The 27,181-nt window shown below is 38.7% G+C and overlaps 2 pseudogenes; both read left to right on the forward strand.

The window, feature by feature from the left end:
• The first annotated feature begins 4,244 nt into the window (after window positions 1-4,244).
• On the forward strand, window positions 4,245-5,408 carry LOC149219106 (ribose-phosphate pyrophosphokinase 1 pseudogene; annotated as a pseudogene).
• Window positions 5,409-9,641: 4,233 nt separating this feature from the next.
• Window positions 9,642-10,805, forward strand: LOC149219107 (ribose-phosphate pyrophosphokinase 1 pseudogene; annotated as a pseudogene).
• The last annotated feature ends 16,376 nt before the right edge of the window (window positions 10,806-27,181 follow it).

A 27,181-nucleotide genomic window follows, 5' to 3' on the forward strand; every position in this document is an offset into this window, starting at 1 on the left:
TGTCATGATGTTTTTCTTTTGAGCAGCCTCTTCATTGTAAATACTGCAACAAGATAAGTTATAAATCTCCATGGGAAGTATGTTTTCTTTTTAGCAGTTTTGTAAGGTCTTGGTGTGGTTTAACACCGAGGATGGTGTTCCCCAAGGGGGAGGGTTCTGTAACAGCCCTAGTAAGAAGTTCATGTAATAAAAGTTAAAAAAAAAAAAGGAAAAAATAAGACCACGGGTAAGCGACATGTATTCCAAGTTGAATGTTGAGAAAATACATCCTAGTGGGAATCACTGGATGTGCTTATGGCTAAAGGAAATTGGCAAAGGCATAAAAATGCAAAAAAGGCATTTTTGGCACATTTATTTATGAAAATAAAGGAAATTAGGAGAAAAATAAGGTGAAAGATCACAGGTTGCATGTGTTAGCACTCCCTAGTTTTCTCCAGGCTAAAAGGAGAAAGCTTAGAGTTAACCACAAACCTCTTTGGGTTGAGAGACTGGCCTTCTCCAACTGGAGGGGGCTCCCTCAACTTATGAAAACTGAAGATTTTGACTATATGGTATATAGAGACCAGATCTAAAAAGGGAATTTGAAATGTTTGGTTGAAGTATGAATGGCCGAAGAGGATGGAAATATGTGATCAATTCGACTTACTACCCACTTTACTTATGCAAGTAAAACCAATATCACCCACAAAGGCTTGTCAAGCATAAACTTTGGAGAGAAATAAGTTGTAGTATAGAGGAGAGAACAAAAACACAAATCCTTTCTTTGCACATAAATATACTACTTATACATCATAAAGAAATTGAACAGAAGTAACAACATGCACATGTATGTAATATTTCATTTGCAACTGAAATATGGACACAATTGTTTTAGAGAAGTTTAAACTGAATTCCAACACAATTGAAATCACTATACCCATACACAAGAAACTGTAGAGAAGAATTGATTGAATAACTGATAAATATATAAAAATAAATCCAAAGTGTCATACCATAAGTATCCTTGCAGACAATAATTGATAAACCCTCAATTCATAAGCATTCCATACATGAAAATTGATCGCGATCACATAATCTCTAATACCAATCCACAATAATGTTAAACGAACAACAACCACTTCCATATGTATTAACTGGTTTAAATAGACTAAAACATAATATGCTAAATGTCTAGATTCGCTGCATGACTGATCCAACAGTGGATCGAAACAAAACTTAAAAAGAGGAAAGCTTTTTGATGTTCGAAATCCTTTTTCTCTTTTGATAAAAAAATAAAAAACATAAAGCATGATGACTTCAACTAAATGTTTCAATAAAACAAGCTTATCTTTGAAGATTATATCTTCATGAACCAAATGAAAATAGCAAAAGCTAAATTATTGAATGTTGATTATGCCAAGGCTGCATAGCAGTTGTGCAATGATCGATGCTTTTTGCTTTCAAAACTAGTACGTGGTTGATCGCTAAAGGCTTGAGCTGACTACCACATCTACTCCATGTCAACCCCTTTAAACCCTGACAAGTGGCTTCCTTCCAATACACTTGCAAGAATGTGGGCATGGTTTGCGCAACAGTTGCGCAGAGACTACATAGCAAATTTTCAAAACTTCTTGTTGAATGCCCTCCAGCCTTAAAAAAAATGCCACTTTACTACTAAATGTCGCTCCAAAATACCAAATTTATACTATTGTTTTGAATATAAACGGCATCAGCAAATTTTGAAATTAAAACAAAACTTTAAAAATAAAGTGAGGCTTGATTACCTCCTATTCCTTTTGCTTGAAGTCTTGCTACTGGAGGCTTGTGTCTATGGGGCTTTAGGAGTAGGGTCATTATGTTCAATAGGTGATGGAAGAGTAGGTTTAGCTTCATTCATAAGCTTAGACCTTAGTTTAGAACCCTTTAAGGAGAAGATGCTTTAGCTACTTATTTATACTTATTTACTAATCCCCATGCCTTATCTAAATTCTGCTTCATGCTCCTTAGCTTTTCATCCAACACCAAATTCTAGACATACAGATTTTTACATTGTCTCCTCACTGGAATGGACCATTTTGCAAAGTTCTTACCTCTGTCAATGGCTTTGGATGCCTTACAAACTTCTTTTTCAAAATTCTCAAGAATATGTTGCACAGATCTCTTGTAACTTTGATTTTCTTGTCTGAACCTCTTGACTTGTTCTTGACTCTCCTCCAAATCTTCTAGGCATCTCTAATATTCTTTCCATTGATCAAAATGTGGCTTGACAGGTGCTTGAGCCACCTTTTTCAACTATTGTACATAGCTGAGTTTTGATTTGGATGCTCTTGTTGAGGGTCCACTGGATTCCATTGCAATATCCTTGGCCTGTTCAGAAAATGAGACATGTTTCCCTTTGTCTTTGGCAAGAGATTTAGGAGGTGTTTCAATCTTTCCAACTGCTAGTTGACCTATTTGCTTCAAATCTCTATTTTTCTTTTCAAGAAAAGATATCTTCAGTTGGTATTTTGAAAGGGCTTCTTTCATCCTGACCATCTTGGGGTCCTCTTCTTCATATTGTATAGCACCTTTTTCAGATTATGTTATATCTTCCTTCTGCTCTGGCTAAATTATTTCAACTCCTTTCACTTCTTCCTCTTTTCTATCTTCTTACCTGTCTCCCTATCTATCTTCAGAAATTTCTACCACTATGTGAGGGGCTGCCTCTTCTTCATTCTTTTTACCCTTGACCTTGTCCTAGGTCTCATTACAAATTACTCTTGGATTGTATCTTCAACCTTTACCTTAATCTTGGTAGACAATGTTGATGCCAGGGGTGTCCAGGGGAGGGGGTCGTTCATTAGGCAGAAATATGACAGTCGTAGTTATGTTTAATTTAGGGTTTTTTGCCCTAGAAGGCAACCCCTCGCTATATATGAGGGAATTGTATTGCGTCTATGCAAATGTTTATTCTAAGCGAGAACAAGAGAGGAGATTGTGTGAGAGTGAAGAGGGAATTACAGCGGATATGTTGTAGGTTGTATCTCTTTAGTTTGCTGGATAATATAAAAGGAAGGACTCGTTGTTTCTCTGTGGGCGTAGCCCAAGTTGGGTGAACCACGTATTTTTGTGTCTCTCTTATTTTATGCATTTTTGTGTTTATATTTATGCAATATATTTTATGTGTTCCATTGCTCTGTAATATATAATTTTATAACACTCTTACTGTTGTCTTCTGATTTGCTGCAACATGGATCAGATCTGGAACTTGTGGATCAGCTTCCTTCTCCCTTCCTCCTTTCTTCAAACTTCACTTGCCCAAAGTAATACACTAGCTCAATTGTTTGTTATCAATGCTAGAATTGAAGCAAAGTGATCTACTTCATAGACATGTACTGATCAATAACCCATACAACATATCTGAAGATGTCTTTATCTTTCCACATGGGAGTTGTTATCACTGAAAATTCTGTTGCCAAATTTTTTTAGCCTAGCTTAAGGACAGGGTGTTTTTGCAGCGCATGAATCCTCTTTTAACAGTTTCGCAGCGCAACATGCTTCAAGTGATTTCGTAGCGCGCTACGAAATTGGGGATTTGCTCGAGTTTTCAGTAGAAGGTTCATATACTAAATTTCGATGATGAGCAGAGTGATGCAAAGGCCCAAAAAGGGAATGCAGTGGCAATGTATAAAGTTGGTGTTTTCTACTACTTTGGTTTGAAGGGGGTTCCCCGTGACCATGCGAAAGCATTATCATGGTTTCTTAAAGCAGTTGAGAAAGGAGAATATATTGCTAATGTACATGTGCTGAGTGTTAATCAACTATTAGAATCGGCTCTGGACACAGCACGGCATGTGGCAAGTAGTATATTCACCTCGACTACTCCTGTACCTTACACCCAAATGACAAGCCAGCGTGAAGCTTTTGTAATTGGCAAACAAAGGAAAATGTCGGTCGTCATGAGCTTCAAGAGAAATCCAGATCCTTTGCTCCTCCCTGCACCGAATAAATGATTTGAGTGGATTGATTGTGTATAAAGCTGATAGTTAAATTGAAGTATACTTGTATTGGTTTAATGTTCTCATTAGCAGTTGCAAAACAGTGTCTGATGGTTTAGTGGCCAATCTTCTGGGTGAATCAAATGTATTGGCACTTGCTCGAATATAGCATATGCTATCTCTGAACAGCATTTTGCCCCCAACTTATTCAATATTTTTGAATATTGGGATGTTTGCTTGCGAGATACTCATGCTTTGTACCATCACTAAGGCGTATGGCTTCTTTCAATGGCGGCATCCTCTTCTCTGGTAAACATACGTGGATGGTCATATGGATCATCACCATCCACATTCTTGACCGGCGAGTCGAGGGTGTGCGCTAAGTCTGTTTCAGGCCTTCAGCCTCTGCCATGTCGCCTTCATAGCACGACGTGCACGTTGGCCAATCCTGTTGATTCTCCTAATGGCAGAGCATTCACCCATGTATTTCAGAGTCGGGGTTTGACTGGGTTGCTTGGTTCTAGTTATCCACAAGAAAAGGTTCAAAGAGACTTGGGGCATGATACAAGACTACGAATTTTCTCAGGCTCAGCAAATCCTTCTCTTGCACAGGAAATTGCATGTTACTTGGGCCGGGATCTTGGTAAAATTAGAATTAAAAGGTTTGCTGATGGTGAGATATATGTTCAACTCCAAGAAAGTGTGAGAGGTTGTGACGTGTTCTTGGTGCAACCAACATGCCCACCTGCAAATGAGAATTTGATGGAGCTTCTTATAATGATTGACGCTTGTCGTAGAGCATCTGCCAAAAAGATTACAGCTGTTATTCCATACTTTGGATATGCTAGAGCAGACAGAAAGACAAATGGACGTGAATCTATTGCAGCAAAACTTGTTGCAAACTTAATAACAGAAGCAGGTGCAAATCGAGTTCTTGCATGCGATCTTCACTCTGGACAGTCCATGGGGTATTTTGATATTCCTGTGGATCATGTCTATGGTCAGCCTGTAATTCTAGATTACCTGGCCAGCAAGGTGATTGCATCGAACGATTTGGTGGTTGTATCACCCGATGTTGGTGGTGTTGCTCGTGCTCGTGCTTTTGCTAAAAAACTATCTGATGCCCCTCTGGCTATGGTAGATAAAAGGCGTCAAGACCACAATGTTTCTGAGGTTATGAATTTGATTGGTGATGTGAAAGGGAAAGTTTCTGTCATGGTTGATGACATGATTGATACTGTTGGGACAATTACAAATGGGAAGTCTAAGCAGGCCACCTGGGGTAGTTCCTTGCGACCTGTTTACACCTTCAATACAGTCAAGGACTTCTGGTGTGTTTTTAACAATATAATTCAGCCGAGTAAGTTGATAGCTGGTTCAGATTTTCATTGCTTCAAAGCTGGAATTGAGCCAAAGTGGGAAAACCCTAAATGTGCAATTGGAGGAAAGTGAACTGTTACCGCCTTGAAAGGAAAGCCTGTTGTCGATACTTTCTGGCTGCACACTTGGTCAATGTGCGTGCTCGATAAGATAAGATTTGCCATATGGACCAAGAATGTTGCAAATGAAGTTGCATAGATGAACATTGGAAATGCAGGGGTTTTCTCTGTAATACTCTGTTTACTGAAATGCAGGGGTGGTTGCACAGGAAAGAGACATGAATGTTTTCGGTCCATTAATATCTTCAGTTTCCTGGTGTTGAAGGTTTTGCTTTCTATGTTTGTTGCAAGACTTTAAATTATACAGCGGGTAGCCTTGTAAAGGTTTTGTAAGGTGTTCTAACCTAATTGATCTGGAATGTATTCCATATCAATAGTGTTTGTTAAAGACTATGAGCACATCTTGCAGAGGCACATTTATGCCTTGTTTAGTGATCTTTGGAAAATGGGTTCTGTAAGAATAAGGATTCCCACTTAAAGCTGATGTGCTCGATTCAGATTATAGAATGTGCCATTGTTTTGTGCACTTAAGGAATCAGAAATGGAAACAGTTTCAGATGGCAGAGCCAAACATGAGTTTGATTCAGACTTCAATTCAACACATAAGGAAGCAGGTATTGAAACAACAGGACAGTTACATGAGAAGGATGGTCAGTGTTCGGACCTTGCTGATGCTGAAGCTACACACTGGCAATCATTTAGCTATGAGAGGAAGACTGTGTTTTTTAAATCACACAGCAGTTTCGTAGCGCGCTACGAAACTGCTGTAGGTGATGTTTTCAATGCAGAATAAACAGTTTGATCGGGAATGTTAGAAGAGAGACACCTGTACAACAATACAGCCTACAGCTCATCTGGAGACATGGTGTTTGGTAGCAGCGTTCCATACTTTGAGTTATTAAAGAGTTGGGAACATGCTGCTACATTTTCGGAGGATGGTAGGAGACAGGGACCTTAAAAATAGGTGTTTTGATCCTGATGATAAATGATTCATCAGCGCTAACAGGTATCCAAAGTCAGCGTTCCTTGCATCTGTAGCTCAATCATCTTGAGCCTAACCAACAAAAGACAGCTGTCAAAGATCAAGAAAGGAATCAGGCATACGAGGAGATGAAGTTAGAGTTTCAGTGTGATTAGAACTCTATGTAATTACAGTTCAATACCTTATGCATTTAATGAGTTTGTTTTAAAATAGATAAGGTTAGTTAATGATAGGCCATCGAGCTCCCCTCATGCTGGAGGAGGAGACTCAAGGTAGTTTTAGTTTGTTTTCCTATATATAGTGAAAACTCTGATGTAATAGGGGTTGGAGATTTATAAAAGAAACAGAGTTTTTATATTGGCTAATGAAAAAGACTTTTGACAGTAATAGAAAGATTACTTTTTCTTCCCAAGATTCATCTTGTGTTCAAAGGCTCAGAATATATGTGGTTTGTCTTTATCCTTTCTGTTTTACAGCTCAATAGACATGCAATCACTCTGAATTCACCTAGTGCTCAGACTTCCTGTGTATGTTTATGAGTTGAGGTTCTTTTTGAGAAATATTCTGAGTGTTTAAACATTATATGCCTTGGCTTCCATGATTGAGTAGTTAATAGTTTACTGCAGAGGTGTTTGACTCCATGAGCACAATGGAAGAAGTGTTATTTTGTTGTTCCAACCAGCTTATTTTCATGTACTGTTTGAAGAGTTAGCCATCTTTTCTTGTTATTAATCCATATCAAAAATCTGTGAGAGAGCCCTCTCTGACTAAGGAGGCTAAGCCTTAGTCTAAAGCCTGGTTTGAAATAGTTGCATGAGATCTTGCTAAGTAGCAGCCCTTAGTACACGATTTTGTGATAACATTTTGGTGCATCTGCCGGGAGCCTGAAGTCTATTCATTCCCGAAATTTAGAGGCTGAACTTCTGAAGGTAGCAGGAGCTCAGACATCTTTTTGAGGCTGCAAAACTACCTTGGCGACTCCACACATCAAATAACAAATTGTAAGGTGACTCCACTGCTAGAAGATCAGTAGCTTGATGAAGTTTCAAGATGGATTCTACTGCAAGAATGAATGCCAGGTATGCTCCTATGAATCGGTCTCATATCCCTGGTTTTCCAAATCCTATGCCAAAGGTTGATTGGTTAGATGATCTTCCAATATTCAAAGATGAAAAGAAGGATGATGCTGCTCTCCATTTGGTTAGGTTTCATATGCATGTACGCAGTCTTAAGGTTCATTTCCCTGAGGATTGTCTCATGAGGATGTTTATGGCCACTTTAGAAGGAAAAGCATGGTCTTGGTATAAAAGTTTGGAGAATGGTTCATTATCTTCTCTTGCTGATTTCCATGATGAATTCTGTGAAATGTATAAAGAAGGTTATCCTTCCTTATTGATGCTTAAAGATTGCTGTAGACATTCTTTAAGTCTTATTAAGTATTTAGAGGATGGTTATGATGATGATGAATTCACGGATGAAGAAATTTTAGAGGCTCTCCATAACAATGCATTTCAGCACCAAGGAGAAAGTATATCATCCCATGAAACGCAGCATGAGGAGCAGCAGGGGTTCACTTGTAAAAACCATGTTTCATCCCTTGATATGAATGAAGAGATGCAGCAGTATTCTGAAGATGAAATTGATTGCACACAGCAAGAAGAAGTGCTGGAAGATAGCTTTTATGACCCTCAGGCAGAGGAAAAGCTTGTTCAATTTTGTAATTCCTTGCAGCAGCTTTCTTCAAATAATAATCATAATAGTGAGGAAAATTCCATTGTTTGTTGGAATGATTCAGAAAAGCAGTTGGATAGCTTGTCAAATAGAAAAGTGGATAGCACATCAAAGGGGTCTTGTGTGGTTGAGAATCAGTGGCCTGAAAATGAAGAGTGTTATCATGATCATTATTTTCAGCAGCTTTCTATGGCAGAACATAAGGAGACAATGCTGGTTCCTTTCTCTTTTACGCTTGAAGAAATGCACACTGCTGTTGAAGATCAGTTTGCACAGCCGGAAAGTTGCAAGAAAAATCTAGCTGATCATGTATTCTGGGATCCTGTAGCTGACTACATGGAAGAATTTCACTCTCAAGTTTTTCAGTTTTCCTATAAAGATCAGAGACAATTTCAGTGGCAGCGGTCATCACACTATCAGGTTGCCTCTGAACTCCAATGCAGTCAAAGAAATCAAATATCAGATAAAACAGAGGATTGGCTACATTGGAAATTTCATATTGATTGAGCAGAAAGAAGTTGAAATTGTTAGGGTAGGTAGGTAGAGGTAAATGCAAATAAGCTCAAGGTCAACTGAGCATTTTTCAGTAGAAGTAGTTTTCTTTCTCCTACAGTCATGCTTGTCAAGCAAATTTCTGTTTCTCATAAATGGATAAGGCACTGGACCTGCGAGTTCTTAGTGTACCACAAGGGCACATTATCCCAAGTGGAGCCACTGTTATCACTGAAAATTCTGTTGCCAAATTTTTTTAGCCTAGCTTAAGGACAGGGTGTTTTTGCAGCGCATGAATCCTCTTTTAACAGTTTCGCAGCGCAACATGCTTCAAGTGATTTCGTAGCGCGCTACGAAATTGGGGATTTGCTCGAGTTTTCAGTAGAAGGTTCATATACTAAATTTCGATGATGAGCAGAGTGATGCAAAGGCCCAAAAAGGGAATGCAGTGGCAATGTATAAAGTTGGTGTTTTCTACTACTTTGGTTTGAAGGGGGTTCCCCGTGACCATGGTTTCTTAAAGCGGTTGAGAAAGGAGAATATATTGCTAATGTACATGTGCTGAGTGTTAATCAACTATTAGAATCGGCTCTGGACACAGCACGGCATGTGGCAAGTAGTATATTCACCTCGACTACTCCTGTACCTTACACCCAAATGACAAGCCAGCGTGAAGCTTTTGTAATTGGCAAACAAAGGAAAATGTCGGTCGTCATGAGCTTCAAGAGAAATCTAGATCCTTTGCTCCTCCCTGCACCGAATAAATGATTTGAGTGGATTGATTGTGTATAAAGCTGATAGTTAAATTGAAGTATACTTGTATTGGTTTAATGTTCTCATTAGCAGTTGCAAAACAGTGTCTGATGGTTTAGTGGCCAATCTTCTGGGTGAATCAAATGTATTGGCACTTGCTCGAATATAGCATATGCTATCTCTGAACATCATTTTTCCCCCAACTTATTCAATATTTTTGAATATTGGGATGTTTGCTTGCGAGATACTCATGCTTTGTACCATCACTAAGGCGTATGGCTTCTTTCAATGGCGGCGTCCTCTTCTCTGGTAAACATACGTGGATGGTCATATGGATCATCACCATCCACATTCTTGACCGGCGAGTCGAGGGTGTGCGCTAAGTCTGTTTCAGGCCTTCAGCCTCTGCCATGTCGCCTTCATAGCACGACGTGCACGTTGGCCAATCCTGTTGATTCTCCTAATGGCAGAGCATTCACCCATGTATTTCAGAGTCGGGGTTTGACTGGGTTGCTTGGTTCTAGTTATCCACAAGAAATGGTTCAAAGAGACTTGGGGCATGATACAAGACTACGAATTTTCTCAGGCTCAGCAAATCCTTCTCTTGCACAGGAAATTGCATGTTACTTGGGTCGGGATCTTGGTAAAATTAGAATTAAAAGGTTTGCTGATGGTGAGATATATGTTCAACTCCAAGAAAGTGTGAGAGGTTGTGACGTGTTCTTGGTGCAACCAACATGCCCACCTGCAAATGAGAATTTGATGGAACTTCTTATAATGATTGACGCTTGCCGTAGAGCATCTGCCAAAAATATTACAGTTGTTATTCCATACTTTGGATATGCTAGAGCAAACAGAAAGACACATGGACGTGAATCTATTGCAGCAAAACTTGTTGCAAACTTAATAACAGAAGCAGGTGCAAATCAAGTTCTTGCATGCGATCTTCACTCTGGACAGTCCATGGGGTATTTTGATATTCCTGTGGATCATGTCTATGGTCAGCCTGTAATTCTAGATTACCTGGCCAGCAAGGTGATTGCATCGAACGATTTGGTGGTTGTATCACCCGATGTTGGTGGTGTTGCTCGTGCTCGTGCTTTTGCTAAAAAACTATCTGATGCCCCTCTGGCTATGGTAGATAAAAGGCGTCAAGACCACAATGTTTCTGAGGTTATGAATTTGATTGGTGATGTGAAAGGGAAAGTTGCTGTCATGGTTGATGACATGATTGATACTGTTGGGACAATTACAAATGGGAAGTCTAAGCAGGCCACCTGGGGTAGTTCCTTGCGACCTGTTTACACCTTCAATACAGTCAAGGACTTCTGGTGTGCTTTTAACAATATAATTCAGCCGAGTAAGTTGATAGTTGGTTCAGATTTTCATTGCTTCAAAGCTGGAATTGAGCCAAAGTGGGAAAACCCTAAATGTGCAATTGGAGGAAAGTGAACTGTTACCGCCTTGAAAGGAAAGCCTGTTGTCGATACTTTCTGGCTGCACACTTGGTCAATGTGCGTGCTCGATAAGATAAGATTTGCCATATGGACCAAGAATGCTGCAAATGAAGCTGCATAGATGAACATTGGAAATGCAGGGGTTTTCTCTGTAATACTCTGTTTACTGAAATGCAGGGGTGGTTGCACAGGAAAGGGACATGAATGTTTTCGGTCCATTAATATCTTCAGTTTCCTGGTGTTGAAGGTTTTGCTTTCTATGTTTGTTGCAAGACTTTAAATTATACAGCGGGTAGCCTTGTAAAGGTTTTGTAAGGTGTTCTAACCTAATTGATCTGGAATGTATTCCATATCAATAGTGTTTGTTAAAGACTATGAGCACATCTTGCAGAGGCACATTTATGCCTTGTTTAGTGATCTTTGGAAAATGGGTTCTGTAAGAATAAGGATTCCCACTTAAAGCTGATGTGCTCGATTCAGATTATAGAATGTGCCATTGTTTTGTGCACTTAAGGAATCAGAAATGGAAACAGTTTCAGATGGCAGAGCCAAACATGAGTTTGATTCAGACTTCAATTCAACACATAAGGAAGCAGGTATTGAAACAACAGGACAGTTACATGAGAAGGATGGTCAGTGTTCGGACCTTGCTGATGCTGAAGCTACACACTGGCAATCATTTAGCTATGAGAGGAAGACTGTGTTTTTTAAATCACACAGCAGTTTCGTAGCGCGCTACGAAACTGCTGTAGGTGATGTTTTCAATGCAGAATAAACAGTTTGACCGGGAATGTTAGAAGAGAGACACATGTACAACAATACAGCCTACAGCTCATCTGGAGACATGGTGTTTGGTAGCAGCGTTCCATACTTTGAGTTATTAAAGAGTTGGGAACATGCTGCTACATTTTCGGAGGATGGTAGGAGACAGGGACCTTAAAAATAGGTGTTTTGATCCTGATGATAAATGATTCATCAGCGCTAACAGGTATCCAAAGTCAGCGTTCCTTGCATCTGTAGCTCAATCATCTTGAGCCTAACCAACAAAAGACAGTTGTCAAAGATCAAGAAATGAATCAGGCATACGAGGAGATGAAGTTAGAGTTTCAGTGTGATTAGAACTCTATGTAATTACAGTTCAATACCTTATGCATTTAATGAGTTTGTTTTAAAATAGATAAGGTTAGTTAATGATAGGCCATCGAGCTCCCCTCATGCTGGAGGAGGAGACTCAAGGTAGTTTTAGTTTGTTTTCCTATATATAGTGAAAACTCTGATGTAATAGGGGTTGGAGATTTATAAAAGAAACAGAGTTTTTATATTGGCTAATGAAAAAGACTTTTGACAGTAATAGAAAGATTACTTTTTCTTCCCAAGATTCATCTTGTGTTCAAAGGCTCAGAATATATGTGGTTTGTCTTTATCCTTTCTGTTTTACAGCTCAATAGACATGCAATCACTCTGAATTCACCTAGTGCTCAGACTTCCTGTGTATGTTTATGAGTTGAGGTTCTTTTTGAGAAATGTTCTGAGTGTTTAAACATTATATGCCTTGGCTTCCATGATTGAGTAGTTAATAGTTTACTGCAGAGGTGTTTGACTCCATGAGCCCAATGGAAGAAGTGTTATTTTGTTGTTCCAACCAGCTTATTTTCATGTACTGTTTGAAGAGTTAGCCATCTTTTCTTGTTATTAATCCATATCAAAAATCTGTGAGAGAGCCCTCTTTGACTAAGGAGGCTAAGCCTTAGTCTAAAGCCTGGTTTGAAATAGTTTCATGAGATCTTGCTAAGTAGCAGCCCTTAGTACACGATTTTGTGATAACAGGAGTGATCTTCTTGGTCTAGTAATCTCCTCCTTGCTTCGCTATGCTAGAAGCTTCCTTCTAGGCCCACAACCGAATCCTTTTGGCCTCAAATCAACTTCAAGCAAGAAGATGACATAGGAATGTAACACATCCCTAATAGTGACCTGTACCTTGGCACGTGTGGGAGATTTAGGGCTCTTCTATTCCTCCTAAACCTTTGCTCCACTAGTCAATCTTCTTCGCACATATATGCTTTTAGAATAGACCCAAGACTGAATGTTTTCCTTGACAATGAGGGAAGATAGAATGATGCCCTAGCCTCGCACATGTGGAAGAGTTTCCTGCAGTTATGGGTGACATAACAGACTTCTCTGTGGCTCCTTGATCTTCTCCTTTACCTTGCACCCTTAGACAGACTTCTTCGCATGGATTGAGACCGAATTTATCTTGTGATTATGTCCTAATGAGAGATGAGAGACCCATATTTATAGTATCCTTAACGTTGCTCATTAGGTCGACATAACTTGAGGTTAGGTTGACTTACATAATGATATCTAGCCAATGTGAATGGATATATATAAATATATTTAGGCCGAAAATATATTGCTACTTTTATCTTCGCTTGGAGGAGTCTTTCCCTAGCCATTTGATCTTGAACTTGGAGGGTTTTTCCATGTGATTCTGCCCTTGACCTTGGAGTCATACATGTAGGAATTTACAGGGTAAGTTCCTCAGAAAGAATACCAAAAGGACACCGCTCACAACCAGATCTCAAATCAATACACCAGTATTTTTGACGTGGTTAAAACCCTCAAAGTGCAAGGAGGGAAACAGTCCACGGCCTGTCCCAACGTGGGTACTACAGGCAATTTATTAATCAAAGAATGAAAATTTACATAAGCTTCTATCATGCACGGATTACCCGAACAATGACCCTCCATGCGCTTTAAATAGAACTCATGGACCAATCGGGTGTCAAGCCACGGATCAAGTGTCGGTAATACCGAGGTGAGAGTGAACCGTCGGATCACTACATATCGTGACCGTCGGATTGTAAGTTACAAAATGTACAACGGTAAAGAAACACACTTTACCTAACCCTAACCTAACTCTATACTAGACCAAGTTGAACTTAACTATATCCTATGTGTCGGAATATCCTAACATCCCCCTTAAGAACAACTTGGGATAGGATTGAAGGATTTACAAATATGACACAATAGGAGAAGGAAGGAGGCACTAGAGCCTATCCCCCCTTAGTGACAACTTCCTGAACTCCAAGCATATATCGAAGTTTAGTGAACTTCGCCTCTGTGAGAGCCTTTGTGAAGATGTCTGCAACCTAATCATCTGTTGGACAATATTGCACTTCAAGAACATGGTCATGAATGAGCTTTCTGATGAAGTGCATGTGTAGTTCAATGTGTTTGCTACGCTGATGCTGGACTGGATCTTTGCATAACTGAATGGCACTTTGATTATCACACCAAAGTGTGGTTGGATGCTGCTGCTCAAAGCCAAACTCTGATAGGATCTGACGAAGCCACAAGGCTTCCTTACTAGCTTCCACGGCACCACGATACTCTGCTTCTGCTGACGAAAGAGAAATGGTAGCCTGTTTCTTACAAGCCCATGTAATAGGTCCTGAACCAAGAGTGAAGACATAACCGGCAGTAGACTTCCGATCATCATGGTCACTAGCCCAATCAGAATCAGTGAAACCAACTAACAAAGGAGCTGCTTTGGCACTGTAATGAATCCCAAACTGTACTGTACCTCGAACATAACGAAGTATTCTTTTAGCTGCTTTCCAATGACTTTCACGGGGGTTTTGCATAAAACAAGCAACAAGGCCAACAGCAAAGGAAAGATCAGGACGAGTATGGGTTAAATACAAGAGTTTTCCGACAAGTTGACGGTATAAGGTAGCATCAACTTCAGGAGAAGTACAAGAGACTGAAAGTTTGACTCCAGACTGAAAGGGAGAAGGGGTTGGCTTACAGTCTTCCATGTGAAAATGACGAAGAATATCACAAGCATACTTGGACTGGGAAAGGAAAATACCCTCCTGGGATTGCAAGACTTGAAGACCGAGAAAATAGTGTAAGTGTCCTAAGTCTGTCATTTCAAATTTCTTTTTAAGGTTGGACTTCACATGGTTTATAAGGTTGGGATCACTACCAGTAAGAATAAGATCATCAACATAAAGAACAAGGATGATAAGAGAGTTGCCCACTTTCTTGGTGTAGACAGTATTGTCAGAATGACACCTAGAAAAGCCAAATTCTAAAAGAAAGCTATCCATTTTGGCATACCAAGCCCGAGGAGCTTGCTTGAGGCCATAAAGGGATTTCTTAAGTCGACAAACAAGGCTGGAGTCTGTTTGTATGAAGCCAATGGGTTGTTCCATATAGATTTCTTCCTGCAAGTCCCCATGCAAGAAGGCAGATTTAACATCCATCTGATGGAGTTCCCATTTTAAAGAGGCAGCAAGGGAAAGAACAAGGCGGATAGAGTTCATTTTGGCAACAGGGGAGAAGGTTTCAGTGTATTCAATGCCTTCAACCTGTGAAAACCCTTAGCAACGAGACGAGCTTTATGTTTATCAACTTTCCCATCTGGTCCATACTTGGTTCTGTAAACCCATTTACATCTAACAAGTTTGCGTCCCTTTGGTAGAGGAACAAGATCCCATGTATCATTTGTCATCAATGAATGATATTCTTCATTCATAGCTGCTTCCCAATGTGGATGGCCTGAAGCTTCTGCAAAAGTGTCAGGATCATGATTTACTGGAGCTTGAGCCAGTAAAGAAGAGGCTCTTTCAAACTGAGAACGTGTACGTCGCTGATCTGTAGGATCACCGGCAAGATCACCTGCTGCATCCCGAGTAGCATGGACCCATCTTGGAAGTTGAGGATCCTGAGAAGGTGGGGGAGGATTATCATCCTCGCTTTCATCATCTGAAGAAGAAATGTTTTCAAAGGTAGAAGAGATAGGAAGAGGTGGCACATCCGTCGGACTAGGCTCGCAGGCCGATTTATTTTCATCAAATTTTACATCTCTTCTAATGATAACATTTTTGGACTTAAATGGAATAAGTCGATAACCTTTTACATCTTCAAAATATCCAACAAAAGTACATTTCTCACTCTTAGGTTCTAAAGCTTTATGCTTTTCATTTGGAATATGGGCCCATGCTTCACTTCCAAACACACGAAAGTGACTTACATCTGGTTTAATGGAACTCCAAGCTTCTTCTGGAGTGATATTCTCTAGAACCTTAGTAGGAGTGTGATTGATTATATAATTTGCACAATTAATTGCTTCGGCCCAAAAACTAAGACTGAGTCCTTTAGATTGCAGCATACAATTAGCCATTTCCTTTAAGGTGCGATTTTTCCTTTCAGCGACACCATTTTGTTGTGGAGTGTATGGAACAGTATGTTGCATTTGAATTCCATTTTCGGTGCAAAAGTTGATGAATGTGTTTTTAACATATTCTCCACCATTATCAGTTCTTAGCTTAAGAATTTGATGTCCAGATTGTTTTTCAACAAAGGCTTTGAAGGCCAAAAAAGTGTTAAATACTTCGCTCTTGAGTTTTAAGAAGTATACCCAAGTGCGTCTGGAGAAATCATCAATCAAAGTTAAGAAGTACTTGCAGCCAGAGAATGAAGCAACAGGAAGAGGACCACATAAATCACTGTGCACAAGCTGTAAAGGGGCTGAGGCGTGCCAAGAGGCACGTTTGTCAAAACTGTCCCGATGATGTTTTCCGAGTACACATCCGAAACAAACACCATCTCTGCAAGATACCATAGGAAGACCTGTCACCATATTTTCTTTACATAGATGCTGAAGGGAGCGATAGTTTAAGTGGCCAAATTGCTCATGCCAAAGTTTGCTCACTTCATCATTATGAGCAACAAATACTGAGGGAAGATTTGATGACCCAAAGTTGTGAAACTTATACAACCTTTTGGAATCATCAGCAAGACCAGTAGCTAGAATCTGTTTAGGATCTTTTAGATCCTTGATTACAACATCATGAGGTGAAAATTCAACAATTTTACCTTCACCTGAATGAGTTATCTGATAGACAGATAGAAGGTTGCAGGATAAGGTTGGAACACATAATACATCATTAAACTGACCATTGTCTAGATGAACAGTTCCAGTCCCTACAACATTAAGAGATCTATCATCACCAATATATATATTTTTGGTGTTACAATCATTTAAAGAAGAAAACATGGCTTGGTTTTTGGCCATGTGACAAGAGGCTCCAGAATCAATGAGCCACTCATGAGAATGAGAAGAAGAAGAAGATACATTTAATGCATAACCAGACTGAGATGATTGATAATGACATGCAGAAAGTGCCATTCCGGAAGTTGAAGTTGAAGTAGGCTCCACATGGATGTTATGTTTCTTCATTGCGGCTTCCAAGGCTTCCATCTTCTTAAAGCATTTAGATTCTAAGTGGCCATCTCGATTACAAAAGTTATAATGTCTATCAGTCTTCTTCCATTTGTTTTTATTGGTCTTATCATTTTGCTGAAATGATCTTTCATTTTGAGGCTGAGATGGTTTAGGACCATTCTTTTGAGGATATGACTTCTTAGGATTCTTTGAATTTGGTTGCTGCTGGGCGGCTAACGCTTTCGTGGAAGAGTTTCCAAGATTAAGAAGACCAAGGTGTAAGAGTTTTTCTTGTTCTCTTATCAAGGAATCACAAAAGGAGTCAAAGGAAGGGGCCTTGTATTCTTGTCCTTGACAAATGAAAGCTTCCCTTGTAGAATGGAAAGTGGAAACAAATACAGAGTAGGCTGGTCCCAACTTAGTAAGGATGGAATAAATAAGGTTACCATCTTCTTTCTTAACTTTAACACCTTCCAAGAGATATCTAAGGGTCTTGAATTTGGACAAGAAATCTTCAATGCAAGAAAAATTATTTGGATCCAAAGTAAGCAGCCCATTTTCAAGTTGATGGGCTCTAATTTCATTTTTAATCCCAAAAACTTTAGCAAGTTTTTCTAATGCTTCATGAGGAGTCTCAAGTTCTGCAATGTGGAATCTAAGATCAGGAGAAATAGACATCCCTATCAAACCACGTGCTTGATCTTGTCTATTTTCCCATTTTGCCGCCTTGTCTTCATCTTTTGGTTTCTTCTCTTGGTCTGTGGCTATTCTGTAGAGACCTTTACTTCTAAGTAAATCTTCCATGTAGGCTACCCATTGGAAGTAGTTAGTGCTGTCAAGAATGACTTGGCATGGACTTTCCATTTTTAAAAAAAAACTGAAGCTGAAGATGCTGAAAGTAAGTGTTCCATTGGATAGATCTCGAAAAAATAGGCAGTTTTAAAAAAAACGGCTCTGAAAAAGGCTTCTGGATGAAGAAGTTATGGCTTTTTGAAAAAAAATTGTTGACGTTGCCGGCAAAGTGCGCGAATGTGCGGGAATGAAAAAATCTGCCCCCACAAAATGGAGACTTGAACCCAAGACCTCTACTCTCTTAAAATAGCTTTGAACCAATTGATCTATACAAAAAATTTGAGAGAGAGAGAGAGAGAGCGGGGGGGGGCCTTGGTTTGCGTGCTTGCCTTGAGAAAGCTCTTTTTCCCTACAAAACACAAAACACAAAACCCAACACGAATATGCAAAGAAAAACGAACCTTGCGGCTCGAAGTTAGCTTTAGCCAAAAAAAACTAGAAATTTTTAAAAAAAATCTCAAGGTTAGCTTTAGCCGAAAAACTAAATATTTTTCTCAATGTTTCTGATTTTTCGAGATCACACTAAGGTGCAGGGAAAAGAGCATACGCATGAGAAAAATCCTTCCTTTCTATTTCTGATTTGCCCAGATCGCACAGAGTCGCAGGGCAAAGAGCATACGCAGAAATGAAAGGTATAGATCCGGTTAAAAAAAAGGCTAAATAAACTGAGACCGAAATAAGCAGAGAGAAAATAACAGTAAACTGCAAAAAAAAACTGTATACCTCCCGATCTGAAAAATGACGCAGCTAGGGCTACCGGAAACCTTTTCGCGTGAAACGAAAGGGGTTCCTCACTGGAACAGATGCTCCGAACGCAACAGAGCAGTCCTCTCAGCCCGAAAGCAGTCAGAAACAGCAGATCTAGGAAACGACAGCCGCATGCAGTTCTACCGGCTTCAGATTTGGATCACCAACGGACGCGGCCCTCAAATAGCTCTGATACCATGTAGGAATTTACAGGGTAAGTTCCTCAGAAAGAATACCAAAAGGACACCGCTCACAACCAGATCTCAAATCAATACACCAGTATTTTTGACGTGGTTAAAACCCTCAAAGTGCAAGGAGGGAAACAGTCCACGGCCTGTCCCAACGTGGGTACTACAGGCAATTTATTAATCAAAGAATGAAAATTTACATAAGCTTCTCTCATGCACGGATTACCCGAAACAATGACCCTCCATGCGCTTTAAATAGAACTCATGGACCAATCGGGTGTTAAGCCACGGATCAAGTGTCGGTAATACCGAGGTGAGAGTGAACCGTCGGATCACTACATATCGTGACCGTCGGATTGTAAGTTACAAAATGTACAACGGTAAAGAAACACACTTTACCTAACTCTAACCTAACTCTATACTAGACCAAGTTGAACTTAACTATATCCTATGTGTCGGAATATCCTAACATTATACATTTTCAAGTGTAAACATTTACATCAATGACACAAACCTATCATCTAGCCTAGAGCTCATGATGGGAGCTACTAAAACAAATTGCATCATTTCCATTGGCATGTTTCATTATGAAGACTAAACCTAGTTACACTTTCTTCAACACTCTCTCTTAACTAGGGAGGTATTCATACATACATGATCATTGGACAATTTTTCAAGTTCACTGAAGAATTATCATAAGAAGATTGGATTTTCAATCCATCTGTTATAGCATCATTTCAACCAACATTGTTTTCACATAGAAAGGCCTTGACTAATAACTCTATCTCTCACTTAGATCAGAGCACAATGTTGGTGAGACCAATGACTGATAGACACACATCATCATTGTCTTTATTAGGGTCATACCTACCTGGGTGTTCTCCTAGTATGTCCAACTAGGACAATTCTCATCTTGGGTTCCCATCCCTCAAGAATATTGGTCCTCTTGCCCACCCTTATCTTGGATTCCCTACCACATCCTCAAAGGGTGTCAGATGCCAGATGATTCCACAATCCTCCATTCTTTCTTCCAAATTGAAGACAAGAATGTCATGTCTAACTCTCCCTCTTAAATAGGGATGATTTCCAAGTTTCTCGTTACTCAGAAACTTACTCATGTTCCTTTACTCATAGGAATCTTCCAGATCTCCCTCTTAAACAGGGACTCTATCATCAGTACTTTATAGGGTCTTCTAGTTTACTGATGATCCAACACCTTGATGTCATCAATTTCTTCATATGTATGGTTCATTCATCCATCACTTTCCTTCATCATGTCATTCCTTCTTTCCTGGAAAGTATCCTCCTTGGATCTGTATCTGGGGCTTCCTTCATAGGGCCATCTAGCTCCACCTTTCTTTAAGCGATGATTGCTATATATCACAAGGTACATAGTTGTGACATCCTTCACAACTCTTCTTAACAAGGCCCTGCACACATACCCAAACTTATCCAAAAAGTCAGAAACCAAAAACAAATCACATATTACCTTTTTGGTGATGGCCTTTTTCCAGTGACATCTCCTTGTAGGTATCAACACCCTGCATACATGTTGACATATCTCCCAAAGATATTTGTTGTCGAGAGTCTTCATCCTTTCAGACTTCTATCAGAGTCTCCATATCTTTCTAGGAGATTTCCTTGTCAAATCTTCTTGGTTCTCTGGATGTTGATTGCCTTTATCATGGTTGCTTATTTCATGATCTCTACCATCCTCACACCCTTCATTCCTAGGGGCTTCCAATCAGAGTTCCTTAATTGTAGTCAACTACCTCATACTTCATATGAGGACATATTATGTTGATTTCATCTTTAAACCTTTCAAAGGATGAGATCCTATTTCTCTAGATCATGCTTGATCCAAGCTACCTGCAACCATGTGACATGATATTATAATATTAAACAAAAGTATACATACCTCATTTGTCTTGAATCATACTATGATTCTTGCAGCAGACTTCTTGGGAGATCTTTGACCTGCAATGGAGTTGATTGGATCCTTACAGGTTCTCTTGGTACCATCATTCTGACCTGGATTCTTTACAGAGGATATTTGCCTGTAGAAATTCTTCAAAGATTCGGAGAACCAAGATGTTCTCATCTTAGAATTTCCTACACATAACAATTTCATTTCTACCTAGAATCCTTACATAAATAAATACAATATACATTAATCATAACCATTAACAATATTTCCAGAGGATTCAACATATCCTCATTCATCAAATGTTCATCAATTGTTCATCAATTTTTCATCCATGGATGTTACTGAATCCATAGTCAGTTCATTCTTTAAAAGAGTTACTTAAATAACACATAAGAATGTTCATGAATCACAACATGCTATGCTAACTAAGACCTATGAAAGAAAACAGGAGGTGATCTTTTAATCATAGTAAAGATCCTGAGGCTCCTCCTTCTTTGGCTTCTTTTCATTGTCTTGAATTTCCTAAGCGACATGAGCTGCTTCATGTTTCCTCTTTCCATTCTTCTTTCGCTTGGGACAATCTCTTCGGTATTGTCCATATTCGTGACATTCAAAGCATTGAATCTTTGACATGTCTTTCTTGGGATGATGTTGGTGACTAGATCTCTCAAGCTTTCTGAACTTCCCTTTTCTCTTAAACCTAGCAACAAATGATTGCTCTTTGGATCCAACTGCAATATTTTCCTTGGCCTTTAATCATGCTTCTTCCACTTTTCATATTGCCCATAGATCATTGAGTGACGATGCCTCCTTCTTAACCCATATGTTGGTTGTAAAGTTTTCCCATTCCTCAGGTAGTGCATTCAGCACTATCGTATTCATCTTTTTATCAAACATGATTTCTCCTCATTCCTACAATTGATCTCTTATTTCAGAGACCCTCATGAAATATGAAGCTATACCCTCTTCTTTGTTGATCTTCATCTTGTATAACTCATTCCTTAAAGAGATTCCTTCTCCAGCAGTGTTGGCAGAGAATAAATCTATCAATTTTTCATAGATTTCCTTGGTTGTTTAAAGCTTGGCTACATAAGGAATCAGAGAGTCCTTGATAGATTCTATGAGAATCTTTTGAGTTCTCACTTCATTCTTGTTATGCTTAGCCAATTCTTGACTATTAAAAGGAGCAGCAATTTTCTTTTTTACATAATCAATAACTTCTTGTTCTTTCAAATTGAGGTCAGTTCTCTTCTTCCAAGCAAGGAAGTTGGAAACTCCAACTAACTTATTGCTTTCCTTGCAAGAAGACATCCTTTTCAAAAATTAGTCTTGCTCATATGAATAAGATACTTAACTGATGTGATGATTCTTGATTATTGATTTTAGATGGATCCTTTGAATGAGCTTGAGGAAGCTTGATTATCCTTGAATGTAACTAAACCTAATATCTGCTAAACTTATCGTTGAGGATCTTCTCTTCAACTGAAGTGAGATGTAGATCTTCCCGAATGATAGATCTTTGAAAGATCTTGGAGTTTAATAATTTGGATCTAAATCTAGCTTTCCCTTCAACTTCAACTGTGTTGCCTCTTCTTTAATGTTCTTTATCAGCCTTTCCTTGATGTGCTACCAATGCTCTGATACCATGTTCAGATATCTAAAGGCTTGATATATTAATGATTTCTCTTTCTTAGATAATTGCTTGTGAATTATTTTATCCTTTCATTCATTCAAACAAGAATTATCACATATGTATGTGTGTTAACTTCATCAACCAGTTATCATGCATAATAAACAAAAGAACAATAACACAAGATATAGGCAGCAGCTAGGGATAAAACCTCTCAAAACCTGAGAGGAAAACCCACGGTAATTCTTCTTATAGAATCTTCTCTTCACAAAATTTCCAAGATCAATACAAAGACACTTTGACTAAGTTGACTCCAAGATCAAGGCTAGAATCTTCTCTTATTGTTGTCTTCTAATTTGCTTCAACATGGATCAAATATGGACTTGTGGATCAGCTTCCTTCTCCCTTCCTCCTTTCTTCAAAATTCACTTTCCCAAAGTAATACACTAGCCCAGTTGTTTGTTATCAATGCTAGACTTGAAACAAAGTGATATGCTTCATAGACATGGACTAATCAATAACCCTTACAATAGATCTGAAGATGTCTCTATCTTTCCACGTGGGAGTGATCTTGTTGGTCTAGTAATCTCCTCCTTGCTTCGTTATGCTAGAAGCTTCCTTCTAGGCCCACAGCCGAATCCTTTTGGCCCTCAAATCAACTTCAAGCAAGAAGATGACATAGAATTGTAACACAGCCCTAATGGTGACCAGCAAATCACATGTGTGGGAGGTTTAGGGTTCTTCTATCCTTCCTAAGCCTTTTCTCCACTATTCAATCTTCTTCGCACATATATGCCTTTAGAATAGACCCAAGATCGAATGTTTTCCTTGACAATGAGGGCAAATAGAATGATGCCCTAGCCTCGCATGTGTGGAAGAGTTCCCTGCAGTTATGGGTGACAGAACAGACTTATGTGTGGCTCATTTACCTTATCCTTTACCTCGCACCCTTAGACAGACTTATTCACATGGATTTAGACCGAATTGATCTTATGATTGTGTCCTAATGAGATATGAGAGACCCATATTTATAGTCTCCTTAACGCTGCTCATTAGTCCGACATAACTTGAGTTTAGGTCGACTTACATAATGATATCTAGCAGACGTGAATGGATATATATAAATATATTTAGGGCGAAAATATATTGCTAATTTTATCTTCGCTTGGAGGAGTCTTTCACTAGTAATTTGATCTTGAACTTGGAGGAGTTTTTCCACGTGATTCTACCCTTGACCTTGGAGTCATACATTATACATTTTCAAGTGTAAACATTTACATCAATGACACAAACCTATCACTTAGGCTAGAGCTCATGATGAGAGCCACTAAAAAAAATTACATCATTTTCATTGGCATGTGTCATTATGAAGACTGAACCTAGTTCCACTTTCTTCAACAATAACTCTGAAAATCAAACTTCCTGGGAAAAATATACTTTTCGATCCCTGAAAATGATGCCAACATGTTAGCACTCTGTAGTTTTCTCCAGGCTGAAAGGAGAAATGTCATAGGTAACCACAAACCTCTTTGGGTTGAGATATTGGGCTTCTCCAACCAGAGGGGGCTCCCTCAACTTATGAAACTGAAGATTTCGACTATATGGTATACAGAGACCAGATCTAAAAAGGGAATTTGAAATGTTTGGTTGAAGTATGAATGGCTGAAGAGGATGGAAATATGTGATCAATTCGACTTGCTACCCACTTTACTTATGCAAGTAAAACCAATATCACCCATAAAGGCTTGTCAATCATAAATTTTGGAGAGAAATAAGTTGTAGTATAGAGGGGAGAACAAAAACACAAATCCTTTCTTTGCACATAAAATTATTGCTTATACATCATAAATAAATTGAACAGAAGTAACAACATGCACAAGTATGTAATATTTCATTTGCAACTAAAATATGGACACAATTGTTTTAGAGTAGTTTAAACTGAATTCCAACACAATTGAGATCACTATACCCATACACAGGAAATTGTAGAGAAGTATTAATTGAATAACTGATAAATATATAAAAATAAATCCAAAGTGTCATACCATAAGTATCCTTGCAGACAGTAATTGATAAACCCTCAAGTCATAAGCATTCCATACATGAAAATTGATCACAATCACATAATCTCTAATACCAATCCACAATAATGTTGAACCAACAACAACCAATTCCATATGTCTTAACTGGTTTAAATAGACTAAAACATAATATGATAAATGTCTAGATTCGCCGCATGATTGATCCAAGAGTGGATCGAAACAAAATCTAAAAAGAGGAAAGCTTTTTGATGTTCCAAATCCTTTTCCTCTTTTAATGAAAAACAAAAAACATAAAGCACGATGACTTCAACTAAATATAAAAAAACTAAATGTTTAAATAAAACATGTTTATCTTCGAAGATTATATCTTCATGAACCAAATGAAAATAGCAAAAGCTCAAAAGTTGAATGCTAATTGTGCAAAGGTTGCATAGCGACCAGTGATTTTTGCGTTCAAAACTAGTATGTGGCAGATAGTTGAAGGCTTGAGCTGGTTGCCACATCTACTCCATGTCGGCCCCGTTAAACCCTGACAAGTGGCTTCCTTCCAAAACGCGTGCAAGAGTGTGGGCATGGTCTACACAACGACTACATAGCACCTGCGTAAAAAAATTTCAAAACTGCTTGTTAAATGCCCTCCAACCTTAACAAAATGCCATTGTGTTACTAAATGTCACTCCAAAGCACCAAATTCATACTATTGTTCTAAATATAAATAGCATCAACAACTTTTGAAACTAAAACAAAATTTTAAACTTACAGTGAGGCCTAATTACCTCCTCTTCCTTTTTCTTGAAGCTTTGTTGCTGGAGGCTTGTGTCTATGAGGCTTTATCAGTATGGTCATTATGTTCAATGGGTGATGACAGAGTATATTTAGCTTCATTCATAATCTTAGACCTCAGTTTAGGCACCCTTTAAGGAGAATATGCTTTAGTGGCTTCTTTATAATTATTTACTAATCCCCATGCCTTATCTAAATTTTGCTTCATGCTCCTTAACTTTTCATCCAACACCAAATTCCTTACACACAGATTTTTAGATTGTCTCCTCACTGGAATGGACCATTTTACAAAGTGCTTACCTCTGTCAATGGCCTTGGATGCCTCACGAACTTCTTTGTCAAAATTCTCAATAATATGTTGCACAGATCTCTTGTAACTCTGATTTTCTTGTATGAACCTCTTGATTTGTTCTTGACTCTCCTCCAACTCTTCTAGGCATCTCTCATATTCTTTCCACTGATCAAAATGTGGCTTTCTAGGTGCTTGAGCCACCTTTTTCAACTGTTGTACATAGTTGAGTTTTGATTTGGGTTCTCTTATTGAGGATCCACTGGATTCCATTGCAATATCCTTGGCCTATTCAGAAAATGAGACATGTTTGCCTTTGACTTTGGCAAGATATTTAGGAGGTGTTTCAATCTTTCCAACTACTAGGTGACTTGTTTGCTTCAAATCTCTATTTTTATTTTCAAGAAACATTATCTTCATTTGGTATTTTGAAAGGGATTCTTTCATCCTGACCATCTTGGGGTCCTCTTCTTCATATTGTATAGCACTTTTTTCAAATTATGCTATATTTTCCTTCTGCTATGGTTGCATTATTTCAACTCCTTTCACTTCTTCCTCTTTGTTATCTTCTTACCTGTCTCCCTGTCTATCTTCATAAATTTCTACCACTACTTGAGGGGTTGCCTCTTCCTCATTCTTCTTTACCCTTGACCTTGTCCTAGGTCTCATTACAAACTCCTCTTGGATTATATCTTCAAGCTTTACCTTAACCTTGGTAGAATGTCTTGATGCCACCTTCAATTTTGCTTCTTCGGTTGTCTTTTTACCATTTATGCCTTGTTTCTTAGCCTTCTTACCAAGCTTGATTATGAGTTCTTTGCTTGGATTTGCATCCTCCTTTTTCACTAATTTTGTCTCCTTGACTGGGTGGATGACTTCCTTCTTAAATGTTTCTTGCACTTTATGTTCTTCCTCATCCATTTTCACTCATGAGGACCCAACTTGAGGCAAGAAATCAACACTGGAAAGGAAATCTTACCAATAAATTTTCTTCTTTTCAACTACAAACTTGATTAAAATTTTGATAAGAGAGAAATGAAATAAACTGGAAACATGATTGTCCTTCTGAATCTGAACTTTGGATGCCATTATCTCTAAGCTTTTTAGTAAGAAATAGGGTAAATTCATGGGTTGTTTCTCTGTAAAATGCCACAACAACTTAAATGATACTAATATACCCTACTAAATTTTCCTTCATAAGTGAAGTACCTTTGGATGACTTTCAAAAGTTAAATATACTTCTCCTGAAGGTATATAGTGGGAAAAGTTGTAGAAAACTTATCCATGAATTATGGCTTAACAAACTGTTTGAAAGCTAGGATGTCCAGTTCATCTCCTTTAAACCATTTTTCCCATGTTGTAGGGAGATTAGTGGCATCAATAATGAACTTTTCAGTCACAAAAATCTCCAAGTTTCCTAGCTTAACTTTGCCATCATGAAAATTTAGGGCAAACATATTGGTAATCCTCGTATTGTGACCTACCTTTTGGACCTTCTGGCAAAAAGGGACATAGCCTATGTTTTCAAAAGCTACCTACTAGCAAGTGAGTAATTTATTAGCTTTAGGGTGTTAGGCTCACTGCACACTAGATCCCCCACTTTTCTTGCTAACAACAGGAGCCATTTAATTCTAATACCTGGCAGGTCAAACTCAATTTTGAAAGAGGCTACGTGTACAAG

The sequence above is a fragment of the Pinus tabuliformis genome, chromosome Q, assembly GCF_031772625.1.
Source record: "Pinus tabuliformis cultivar Carrire ecotype Pingquan chromosome Q, CPIR1, whole genome shotgun sequence".
NCBI lineage: Eukaryota > Viridiplantae > Streptophyta > Pinopsida > Pinales > Pinaceae > Pinus > Pinus tabuliformis.